We start from the raw sequence: 13,123 nt of genomic DNA, 5'->3' as shown, positions 1-13,123 counted from the left end.
AGTGTCTCTGTGTGGTCAGTCCCTTTATTTGGCGCTGACCGTCAGATACGTCAAAGAAGTCAAACCTGTCGTGTTGTCTGGTAGGCACTTTCCATGTCAGTTGTAACAGTGGTTTGTTTGGGTTAGCTCTGTCATTGGCTATGGATTAGTAGTGACAGTTTGGGGACCAGGCCCTGAATACAGTCAGAGCTGGGTGACAGCTCAGAGAGGTGAGAGTGGAGGATGAAGGGTGTAAGTGTGTGAGAGAAGGAGAGAATGAGAGAGGGGACTGATACGCAGGCAGAGGAGGAAAAAGGGCTTCCTACTGAAAAAAGTGTTTTCTTATGAGTCATAGATACAAAGTGGAAGCACATATTCAAGCAGGAGCACCGTACGGCAACACTGTGAAAAACAAATGTTTCTATCCTGCAAATGAGTCATTGTATCCTGCCTGTCTCAGACCGTGGTATCTGTCATCCATCTTTCTATCAGCCCTAAGGTTTCAGCCAGCTCCACAATCAGCCACAGCACTCATGTTTGAAAGACAAAAAGCCCACAGTCAGAACATAATTGGATTGTCAGCATATAAAAACACTTAGATTTTCTATTACCTTCATTCATGGACTCTCCAAGATTTTCATATGAATCTCTTCTTGTCCTTTGGCTGAGACAAATGAAACCTGAATGTTGTAGAAAATGTAATCAGTGCACCGTCAGGAAAATCTGAGGCACTGCAAGGAATTAAGAGGGAATTTATAAAACAATCAGGTCGTTTCTCGGTCTGGAATCCAAAAATAACACACAAAGCTGTAGCCTAGTTGGTAGAGGTGCATAAAGCTCATTCTTCTGTAAACACTTCTGGTACTCAGGAGAAAGTGGTAGAGAATAAATTTGCTCAAGAGCGCCTGATACTTGAACTGACTGTTTGCCTGCTGGAGAGCCCAGGTGCATTGATAGCCTGCAGGCACCTGGGTTCAACCTTCTAGAGACACATTTGAAATTCATGTGTGAGATACTTTGATTGAAACCTAGGAACGAGCAAACAATGTTTGAGTTTTTCTAAATTTCTAATTTGGAGACAGGAACCCTTGTAATTAAAGCTGGAGCTACTTCCAGGTCTGGCCAATTTCAATTTTTATGCTAATTTTGAATTTCCTCAGAGTGTTCTTGAGACATCATGTTTGTAAAACTGGGCAGCTGAGTGGACAGACAGATGGACAGCAGAATAATACTGCTGGCAAAGGACATCTAAGTTTATGGACATAACAATGAGTCTTTAGCCTTCATCTCCCTAAAGAAAGAGCTTGTCCTTTGGTGGTTTAACTGACAGATGTGGTAGCCTGTCAAGCTGTCGCTGCTTTTCCATGAATGAAATAGATCCAGTATGCTGGCACTGGAACATTGTTTTACAGTTGACTGTTTTCTGCTATACACGAGTTGACCATCGTGTCTGGGAACGATGCTCAAATTTTCAGGCATTACAGAGTAGCTGTTGTGTCCTGGGGCATTGTTAAATTCAAATTAGCAACATGAGGAGTATTTCTAGAGCAAAAGGAAAGCAAAAGTTTCCTCTTCAGAAAGTCTGAAAGTGTTAACATTAGGGATGGATGAGTTGCATTACCAGGTTTATTGGTATCGGACTAATACTGGTATAATAATAAATACGATAAATGGTTACCATGGTGGCGCTCACAGAAGCTGTCGATACCAGCAGCCAATATGTAGGCAAAAACATTGTACATTGAGTAAGTCCTCCTCACCAGTAGTTGGCACTAAATTGCCGTGGTTTGACATCATGGCAAATGTGCATCAGGTCCAAGCGGCAACCTCCGGTCTGGGAATATGAGACAATGCAGAAGTGCTAAAATCTGCTGTTTCTCGAGGGTTCCCTTGAGGCTGGCTCTGGAAGTAGTGGAAGTCACATACACACCAAGCCAAAAAAAAAGCCATTTTCAAAGCAGAAATTAACCTATTTACAGCCTGGTTCAAAAAAAACGTCTACTGTCTGAGTCGCTAATCTTACTACCGGCACCCACTGTATGGGGGATGAATTTTTTTCGTAACTCAGCCGTTCAGAGGATATTAAGATCGCGAGCTCCCCCAATAAGAGGCACAGCTGAGGGATACGTGACTGACAGGCGCCCTATGGCTGTAGGCGAAGCCCTTGCCACTACCAATATGGCCGCTATAGCTGATGTGCTTCATTGCTTCATTCAGACAATATGAATGAACAAGAAAGAGTGCACAGTTGAACTGATTTTTGTAAATTTATTAAAAACAAATTGTAAACTTAAAGAGAGATATTTGTGTTTCATTTTGGACTTAATGATCTGTCACTCTTACTCAAAACTGCATGTATCAAAAGCACTAGTGGTATCAGTACTTAGTATTAGTGAGTACTCAAGAGAGGGTACTTTTCCTAGTATTGGTCTGAAAAAACTGGTTTTGAACATCCCCAGTGAACACCATCCTTTTGAGTTACTACATCCTTCAGAGCAGCACTTGTTCCTTGGTTTGGGAAGTCTCTGTTTTACTGTTAGCAGTAAGTTACCAATAGGGTCCACTAAAGCTTTCTTCAGCTTTATGAAACCAAATATGCTCACAATGGGCATTAGTCACTTACAAATGTCTTGATATTTTCACTCTGGGCATGAAATAAGTGCTTAAGCAAAATCACCATCAGATGCATCGGATTCATGAAATGCAAATCAGCCAGCTTCTTTCTAACCAACTTGCGCATATTAGCAAACTAGAATGATTCGAAATTGATGGATTGATTGGTGTGTGCCAGCAGTTTGCAATCATCACACTACCAATTCATCTATATAAGGACATCTGTTCGGTGCATCAGGAGGAGGGACCATCGACCTCCACATCCGCATTGCGAGTGTCAGCCACACAGCTCACTCCTCCCTGCCTCCCCACGGAGTCTTTATGGGGTAATCAAAAAATCACCTGGCTCTCCTGGGTGCTGTGCAGGAGATTGCAACGGGTGTCTAAAAACACCTAAACACCACCATCTAAAACATAAACCACACAATGGAGAAGTTGCTGGATATTTTAGCGAACGAATAAATAGGTATGAGTGAACAGTGTCATTAGCTCAGAAATGTATTAAGTCATAAGGGTAAGCAGTTTACTTAATGTCTTCATTCAGTTTGCATTTTGAAACTTGCTTCATAATTTATCTACATGGATCAGAGATGTTGCATTTGCGATACCCAACGATACAATTAACTGTGTTCAAGACAAGTTTTTACCGGATACAATGCAACAGGGTAAGGTATTTATCGAAAGTTATCGCTGTTATTTAAAACATGACAAGCAAACTTGATATGTTTGTACCGTAATTTAGTAGCCAGCTATGTTTAGCGTTACCCCCATGTTTTAGCCGTTAGCTCGTGCTGTCTCTCTTCCGTTTATCTTTCTTCTGCTTCTCTGTCCTTTTTCTGTCTGTTAGGCTTCAATGTCCACCATCACTACAAAATTAATCACAGAAATCATTTTTAGCAGAGCAAAAACCAGATTTTTCTTCTTACGACTTCACCTTTTCAGCTAGTTTGGTGTTGTCATAGAGACTTTAACGCATGGTAAATCATTCTGGTTCTGCCGATCCCATGGGTAAGTTAAGAAAAAGCATTTAGAAATAACCTATATTGGAGCTGATAATCTCATTTTAAATTGTGGATTATGCTCAAGCATATGTCTAGAATTGAGAGTTTTTCAAGGTCACTTAGAAAGTCTTTACTGTCCCTTTAAGGACATATTTGTGTACGCACTGTTAGTGAATGAGGCCAAATGTGCTTTTAATCAATGAGTCAATCTTGCCAAATGAAAAATAACCACATACAGAAGATTAGTGAAAAGTATAAATGCATTTGTCCCTCAAGTTGAATTGGTTTCTTCAGAGTAGATTGTTTGTTGCACTTGCATGCATGAACCACAATAGACCCAAGCCCAGTGGTGCATGACTGGTCAATACTAAATGGAAACCAGAACACTTCCCTAAAAAACATTTAAGACCCTTGAGTACAAATGTTAAATTTTTTACTGTGTATAAAACAACTTCAACAATAGTGGTACTTGCTTGTCCCAAGTTTGACATTTGAGGAGAGAACATTGCCCGGCTAAAACTGTGAGCCTTATATTCAAAGGCTGATGATGACAACTCTCTTTGAAACTTGGCTGGTCAGACTAACAACTTTCATTGTATTCAAGACAGGCCCCAGGCTCTGCACCATTCAAGAACTGTTTAAGGTCAAAAGTGTTGTCACATTAATATCCAACAGGCTGCACTGACCTTCCTGTTGACTCTTATGGTTAAAGAATCCACCCTGTACATAGTACATACACACACTCACACATTTCTCCTCCACAGGATTTTGCACTGGTACTACTGAGGGGCAGAGATATGTGATTTGCTTTATATGCAGTGACAGGAGAGAATGAACAGCAGTGCGGCAGGGTGTCAGAGTTTCTACACGCACAATGAGGAACAGGTGTTCTCAAATGACTGCCTGCTGGAGCTTTCATTATCGATATTAGCTCTAGATCTCTCCTAAGCTTCGCATTCAGCATACCAATAACTCCAGTATAATAGTTTGAAGCGTCATGCAGTCTCTCTGCTTTTACATCTTTAAGTGCTATCTGTTAATCTTTTGTTTTTCAGCAATAATTAAGCTTCAGATGCCAGGACTGTCTTAGTGTTTGAACAGTAAAAAAAATATTGACTTAACATCGACTACAAAGCAACCATAAATGTCAAAGTTTAAAATAACTTGCACTCTGTGGTTAATATAAGAAGAAAATATTGGAAAAATGTCTTCAAAAGTCAGGCTCCCAGTTTCCTGCCCCGAACAATGCTGTGTTGTTATTGCTGGTTAGCAAGCTTGGTTTGACAGCATGCGAAAAAACACGTCTCTTGTTGCCTTGGCTTTTAGAAGTGACAAGACAAAAGCACTGAGGAATACTGTGTGTGTGCGTTTGTGTGTGCGTTTGTGTGTGTGTGTGTGTGTGTGTGTGTGTGTGTGTGTGTGTGTGTGTGTGTGTGTGTGTGTGTGTGTGTGTGTGTGTGTGTGTGTGTGTATGAACAAGGCCTCTGGATATGTAAAGGGTCTGCTTGATATGGTGCCTGCATTGTCCTCTCTGTGAACCTTGACATGATTTCGCAGTAAGAAGGCAGAGCATTAGCAGCCTCTTCTGGCTGACTCATGACAGTGCAACCAGTGATGGCGTGTTCAACAGACTTTGGCAACTACAAAAAATCTTTTTGCTGATTTCTGCAGCATTGAAAATAATTTCTGCTTTTAGCACAAAATGAGATGCATCTTCAAACTTTTCAAATGCTTTATGGAAAAGAATGTGCCAGATTTAAGATTTTTTGGCTGAATCACAAATAATGATTAAATCTGAACATTGAAATCCTCCTTTGTAATTTGCTTGTAAGGAATCATCCTCACACTGGTGCTAAAGTGAACGCCTCAGTTCAAAAGGTAAGTAAACTCACACTGATGTTATCAGCATGTGGTAGCTCATAAGGTGTAAGTATTAAATCAGTGATTCCAAATCTGTGGGCAATGGTGGGCTGCCAAATCATTCCTGAAATATTGTGATTTTTTTTTTTTTGTTTAGTGAATGTGTCTTAAAATAAAAATATACAGATAATGTTTTAAATGTTACAACTCAGTTATATTTAAAAGGATATCAAAATAATTCAAATGTTATTTTCATTATTATCATTTTTTATTGTTTTTCCATTTAATATTAGACATGCAAAAATCAAATGAGAGATGGAAACTTTTGTTGCTAACAGCCTGATCACTTTGCAGTGTTGCAGCATTCAGTTCAGTCTTTTATGTTGATTCTTAAAAAAAAGAAGTGCTCTGAGAACACATTATGAAGTTTTGAGGCTCTCCCACCCCTTTAAGTAGGGGTGGGAGACAAAAAAAAAATATATATATATATATATATATACAATATATTGGGATGCTTTTTTTTCTTGAAAATATCAAAATCAGGATTCTTTGTCAATTCTTTTTAAAATCCAAATTCTTCATTTCAGTCTTTGTTTATGAACTGGATTGGAAAAAGTTACCACTTTTCTCCAGCAGAGGGTGAATTGCAATTTCGTTGAACTTGTTGCAATGACAAATAAAGTTCTATTCTATTCTGAAATGTTTCTCTCTGACTCACATGATGTGCATTTATAGAAAAATATGTCTCCTAATAGTCTGTAGACATCATCATCATTTAATGTTTTGCCGACATCTAGTGTTAAAAAAAAACTAAAAATCACAAAAGTTGTAAATATCAAAGAATCACAATTTAAATTGAATTAGCACCCCAAAAATAGTACTAGAATGGAATCACAAGAAGAGCATGTCGTCCCAGCCCTATTAAAAAAGGGCCATGAGTTGGAAAAGATTGGAAACCACTGTGTTAAATCATAGACTTAACATCAGCTACTCCTGACTGCAACATGATCGAAGCTCAGCACCGTTTTTTAGGCACATCAAAAGTCTTTGGCAGTCTTACAGTATGAGAGCTCAATCATTTCATTTTTTCTTTGATGACTTATTCATCACTCTCCATCAGGCAAGTTCTTAATTTTTGAAGGAAATAAGCCAAAAATTCTTCATGCTGTCGAGATTCAAAGTGTAGGGCTGTAAGAAACCTCACAGTCCAATTTGATCGTGATTTCTGTGGTCATGGTTGGACTAAAGGAAAATCAATCTTTTGCACTAGACTCTTTCCCAATTCAAAATTAGTTCAGACAATTGATTAATGATTGTTTAACTATTTTATTTCTAATTGTGTAGTATAGTGATTTACATGGAGTTGAATTTATATCTCTTTGATTAAAAAAATGAAAAATGGAAACATCTGAATCTATGATTGTTCTTTTATTGTTAAAATTACATTTCTTCACCAGTATTTAAGAAGACAGGGCAACAAACAGGGTAGGAAAACTGGATAGATAGCATCAGGAGTGACCTGGCAAAGGGTTGAGGTTCAGGGCATGCTAAAAGATGCTAGCCACTGTACATGACTCATATGATTGGACTGCTGAGCCAAACCGACAACTCAAATGTAGCACATTAAGGGCCTGCTTTCTGTGTTTAACAGCTCCTCTACTTTTCTTTCAATGTTCAACAACTACTTCACAGTGGCTCCAATAAATAACACTAAAAACCTCTGTTTATGCCAATTCTCAAAAGTTTTACATCACAAAATTGCCCAACTCCCTCTAAACTTTTGTTGCATTATTACACAATGCTGATTTATAATGTTCACTTCAGAAGCAACATCTGTTAGAAACATGTTTACCAATCTAAAGTGAATTCCTAACTTTGAGGGGGCAAAGCTGTATGTGACGATGTTTTATTAGACTTGCCGCCAATGTGTCAGAAAGCTGTGCATGGCATGTTCAATAACAAACATTAAGGTTACTATAAAAAGGCTTGTAAAATGATTGTGTGTGTGTGTGTGTGTGTGTGCCATATATTCTTTGACCCTGGAAACTGTAAATTCACACTTGTGTGGTTATGATTTCATTATAATTGAAAGGCTTCATTGGTCAAAATGTAATTGTTTCCTGTGTGCTTTCTGGTGTGGTTTAAGAGACTCAACATTAGTAAGGCCACCTGTGAACTGAGCAGTATGTGTCTTTACATCCTGTGTGTGTACGTCTGCAAAATCAGCTCTCTGTATGTTCAGTTCACCAACTACAGGGACGGGGATCAAACCCCTTGAAGCCAGGCGGTGTCGACTGTTCTCTTATCCACCTGTGCAAGGGAAAACAGTCAGTAATTCATGGGCTTCCCTGCTAATTATGTGAATATAGTCTATTTACTTCTGTATTATAAAACATCAGCCTTGGGATTCTAAATGGGTTCAGTTCAAAGGGTTCCTCTACCACTCATACTTATAAAATAGTGAGTAAGTACTGGCAGGCCTAAACTACTACTTAGTGAATACGAGCTCTTCAAAGACTCCAGGGATGTGGTTTCTTGCCTATAAAAAGACCAAAGCCATGCTGGGACTTTCAAGGCTTCTAATGAATTGACTCAGTGCCTCCAGTTCACCAACAGGGAGTGCTGTGGCACAACTTTACATTCCCCTGACAGCTCTCTGCTTACGATTAAGAATAATCCTTCTCTCAAGGTTCAGGAACTTCATTGTCCATTCAATCCAAATTCCTGGTAACTAACATAACACGGAACATGTGCAGTGAAAAACGATATGTTAAAAACTTAACAGCTTGCAGAGGGGGCCCAGGGCCTGTGGTTCAGGTCAAATTATGAGTTTAAAGCAAAACGCTGGAGCTCTTTTGCTCCCCAGCCTGACTCCACTGACACAAAAATGTGTTGTTGTTTTTTTTCCACATTATTCACACCTGGAGAGTTGCAGCGACCTTGTGGGTGAGACAAGGGAGGCTTTAATATGTCTCATTCCTTGCTGTGTTTCTGTGTGTAACCAAACACCTCTACTACATCTATTGTCTTATCTGAGATTGAAGAGGAAAAAAAAACTGGCAGGTGTTCTTCCCCTCAGGCTACAGACTCCAGAAATGAGCAAAATAGAGGGTGGGAGTCAGAATGAAAGAGAACACGCATGCATGCATGTATACAAAAACGCACACACAAATGCAAAAGTATACACTTTGACACACATGTCTTAGTGTGTCGCAAGATCACACAGCTAGTGCTGTTACATGCAGTGTAAACATGTCTGAGGGTGTGTATTAAATACTCATTACAGAGGACTGGGTAAGCTCTGAGAGAGACTGGGAGAGAAAACAAACAAACCCCACAGGGTGGCTGAGAGGGGTGGTGAGGGGCCGAGGGAGGCCTCTCCCAGTGTAATTCAAGTTCAATAACTGACCCTTAGCCCCCCTCTAACTCAGGTTACACAGTTCTAGTGAGACAGATTATGGGTGCAGTTACCTCACAGCTGTGGATACTATACACCTTCACAGAAGCTTCACACACACACACACAGAAAGAGAGAAAGAGTACCAAAAACAAAAAAGGTCAGTTGGTAAAGTCAACAATCAACCACGTATTCTTGAATATCAAATGACAACATGGATGACAGGTTCCCGATGTGTGCACCTTTCTGTATGATGTAAAGAAACTGGGACCACACAGAGCCCTTTCACAGCCAGGAAGACATCATTCACCTGCAGAGCCGCAGCTGGCCCAGTTTCACTCTGTCAGAGAGAGCTCATTACCCGCACGTCAGAATGATCAGAGACGGGAAACACTGCCACTACAAACCACTGACAAACGGTACTAATTGTTCACTTCACACCTACGAAGACATCACCTCTTTCAGGGTATATGCTAAAATCCTGAGGTTGATTTCAATACCTTTCTCAGTCTTTTTCAAAAACCTTTAAAAAGGTTTTAAGACTTTATCGCAACTTTCAGTTGTTGTTGGCATCCACTTTTTAGCAGTTGTAGTTTACATTTTTACAGAAATTATGTAAGCTAAGGAGGAATAAAGCTTGAGAGAACAAATGAAACTAAAGGCAGGTTTATCGACACTCCCACAACAAGAAACAGCAGTTATTCAAGGCCATCTTGCTGAAGAAAATGAGAAATTATTTAATCATTTTTAAAATTTAGGACATGTGCCAGAGATTGTGTGATTTGCTTTAATGTTGTATTTAATTTATCTTTATGAAACTAGAAATAACATTAATTTATAGCTGGTGTTTATACCGCTCACAATCCTTATTGTTGTATTTTATTGTAACTAGAGTCTTTATGTATTTTTTTATTCTATTCTTTTTTCTTCTTGTATTTTTCTACTGACTCCATCGATTTCTGCTGTTAACACAACAATTTTCCAGTTTGGGATCAATAAAGTAACTCTATTCTTTTCTATTCTATTCTACGTTAGAACTTTATTGGCTGAATGTTTAACGTCCCAATCAGGGAACAGTTGCAAGGAGGAAAATAAATATTCATGGATATTTTTTGGGTCAAAGCTTGAATACCTATGAAATTTAATACCTCATAAAACCACAATTCAGACTTTTTAATACTTTTTAAGGCCCTTAATTTCCCCAAAATTAATTTATCAACTTTTAATACTTTTTAAGACCCCACGGACACCCTGTCTTTACTGGACTCATTAGTCTGCAATAAACCTGGGTTAAACTTCACAGGCTGACAAAAATGAAGGTAGAGCGTTTGAATGCTCTCATTGCGACACTGTTTGTCACAAAAGTATTTGCATGGCAGTAGTTGTGATGTATTTATAAAATCGTGCTTCCAACAAAGCTAAATATACAACCACTAAAACTGTCATGAAATATCAGATGTTATTAAATCCACGGTTTGCAAACAAAACTCTTGCTTCTCTCAATATTTACTTAAATGTATTCATCGGCCACATGAATCCACATTTTGCAACTTCCAGATGAGGCCAGTGGAAGGGTTGCAGATGCCACGGTTGTGGCCGCAGCCTAAAAATGGTTCACATCGCATGCTGTGTTAGCATAACCACGGTCACATGTTTGAGGGGAAGACTCAGAAACTGAGGGTGAAAGGGAAAAAAGAAAAATGGCTACTGAAATCTTTTTTTTTTTTTTTTTTAAATACTGTGATGAAGAATAACAACGTGTGACAAACACGTCAGAAATGTGTGGCTGAAATCAATGCCTTTCACTTCGACCACTCTCCTCCCAGCTGGGCATTACTTTGGTTAAAAGACAGCCTCGTCCCAGACATCTGTGCCTCTGGGCATCTTCCTCCTCCCATTGTCTGGTGCAACAGTAGATGGGGCTGCAGGTCTGTAATGCTACAACAGTCCTGAGTTTGGCTTTTTAACCTAATTTTTCTTTCTTGTCTTTTTCTCCCTCTCTTATTTTCTAACAGTCCCTGTAGACTCAATATTTATGGATTGGTAAAACCAACATGGAACAGGGAGTTGACTAACATATCAAGTGTCAAGGTCTTGTCAGAGGGCCCTAAATTTGCATCATTACAGCTCATCCTCTGGGGAGATGGCGGGGCTAATTCAAACCATCCACACACAGCTGGAAGAGAGAAGCCGGCTCTTTTCTGGGGAGAAATAAAATGGACAGAAACATGTTTTATGTCTCTTCAGCCATTTATTACTTTCAGAGTCATGGCTTGCCCTCGTGGCATTCCCCTAATCATTTCAAGTTACACAATGTCCGATTGTCCTTTCATGACTGACATCTTAAGACAAAGCAAAAGGCATCATTGTAATGAAATCCAGGATTTATCAGACCCTTCACCTCCCACTGTGACTTTACCATTTGGTGTGTTTGTTATGAGCAGATCTGCCAATCAGCCATGCACAAAGGCTCTTTTGTCCACAGCCCACCATGGCACAGTTCCAGAGAGGGCGTAAAACTCCTGTCTGCTCTGATAGCGATCTGTAGCTAAAGCCCTTCTACCAATCTCTACATGCAGCAACAACCGAGTGCTGACTAAGCCCGGGCTGCGCTAAGATGCTGATCTAAGGTCAGTTTTGTGCCCCACAAATGGTTTTTAAATGGAGGATTAGGCAGAGGTAAGCTGGTCGAAGGTCTGCGCCTAAGGCCAGGTGCAGAGTTAGGGATCAGGCTCTGTGCTGTGGTAGAGCTTTTTCCCTTCAAGTGGGCCTTAATCCTTTCAAGAAAGAAAATGTTGATGTTTACATCCTAGCTGTGACCCCTTCTTGGCCTCTCCACTCGAGCATTCCTGCCATAGCTGTGACATCTAGCTAAGCTTGAGGACACCAGGGGGATAGGGAAAACAACGCTTAATCACAGCCACAGGGCACCTCCGTGATAAAGCAACCCCTTAACCCCTCTGTGTTTGTGTGTGTTCCTTAATGCCTCGATGCATAGAAGAGGTGTGTGTGTACTATTGTTGCTGTGCTTGTATTTCTTGGTCAGAAAAGTGGCCTTCTTCTTCACGCAGCGATTCAGGGGCCACAACACATTTATTCTGAATGAGTCACCTTCTTAATGTTCTCAGAGTTGGGCTCAGGCAGGAATCCTGTTCGGATAATCACATGTAATTCCACGCAGATCAGACATATTTACTGTACACCTGGGGGGGATTCCCAACACTTGTTTACCTAAAATTCCCTGAATGGAGTTGTCAAAAATGCAGTGGATGTAAGTGCACCAAGACAGGATCTCTGACACTCTGATTACATAATGTCCTGTTTTTAATGATTTTAATATATTTCCTTGACACAAATTTCCTTGAAGTGTCACAGAAATGAAACAGTTTTCATAACTCTTTTATCTATCACAAAGCAGAGCAGTAAATTTCAGTTTTGCTGTTGGACGGCTGTTGGATGCAAGGCAGAGCTCTCTGGCCGCTCTGCTGAGCTTGAGGAGACAGGTCAACAGAGGTCAACCGAGTCCAGCTAAACAAACACGCGCTATCAAAGAGGAAATTTCCTGTCCAATCTGCAAGTTTTCTCTTCACAGTGAGATTCACCAGATGATCCCAGGGGATGAGACAATGTGTGTGCAAGTGACTGTCAGTACAAAGGGACTTGTTTAATTGATGTCTAATGGTTTTGGAGATTTTTATGACAATGAAGTGCAGAAGGAGTCTAAAAATGTAACTTTCCGAAGTCAAAGCTATACCTTTCCATCTCTCCTTGGTTGTCATACATTAGTGGAAACATTCCCTCTTGTTGACAGATGATTTAGCCTTGTCCTGGTGAAGTTTGTTCTGTGAAACAAACTGTGATTTTCTCTGTAAAATGTAAAAGCTCTACGCGTATGAAAGCAGTATATATTTTCCTTCACATTGCTTTAGACCCAACAAAAGGACTGAACGTGTCTGTGTGAAGCAGCAATTAACCACCAGTGAGGTTTTGGCTCTGAACTCTTGCAACGTTTCAAATTGCTTCCCAGCCATAACTCCTCCATCCTCTCTGACACAATTACCTGTCGCCTCACCAGACAAAGGCCACACTATGGAGGGCGATTTCTTATGCAGACATACGCCGACATAAACATCTTGCACTCACAGGAAACACACACCCACACATACACACACTAAGGAATGGTACAGCAGTTCTTAAGGGGTTGCTAGGTGCTGCTGTAAATTATGGTGGGGTTAGGTTGCAGGCTTAGCACCGCATCACTGTCTTCCTACCA

Source organism: Halichoeres trimaculatus, unplaced genomic scaffold (genome assembly GCF_033239565.1).
Source record: "Halichoeres trimaculatus isolate MK-OKI-2021-1 unplaced genomic scaffold, fHalTri1.1 fHalTri1_scaffold_13, whole genome shotgun sequence".
Classification (NCBI taxonomy): domain Eukaryota; kingdom Metazoa; phylum Chordata; class Actinopteri; order Labriformes; family Labridae; genus Halichoeres; species Halichoeres trimaculatus.
The sequence above is the reverse complement of the archived record's forward strand: the minus strand, read 5'-3'. Positions refer to the sequence as shown.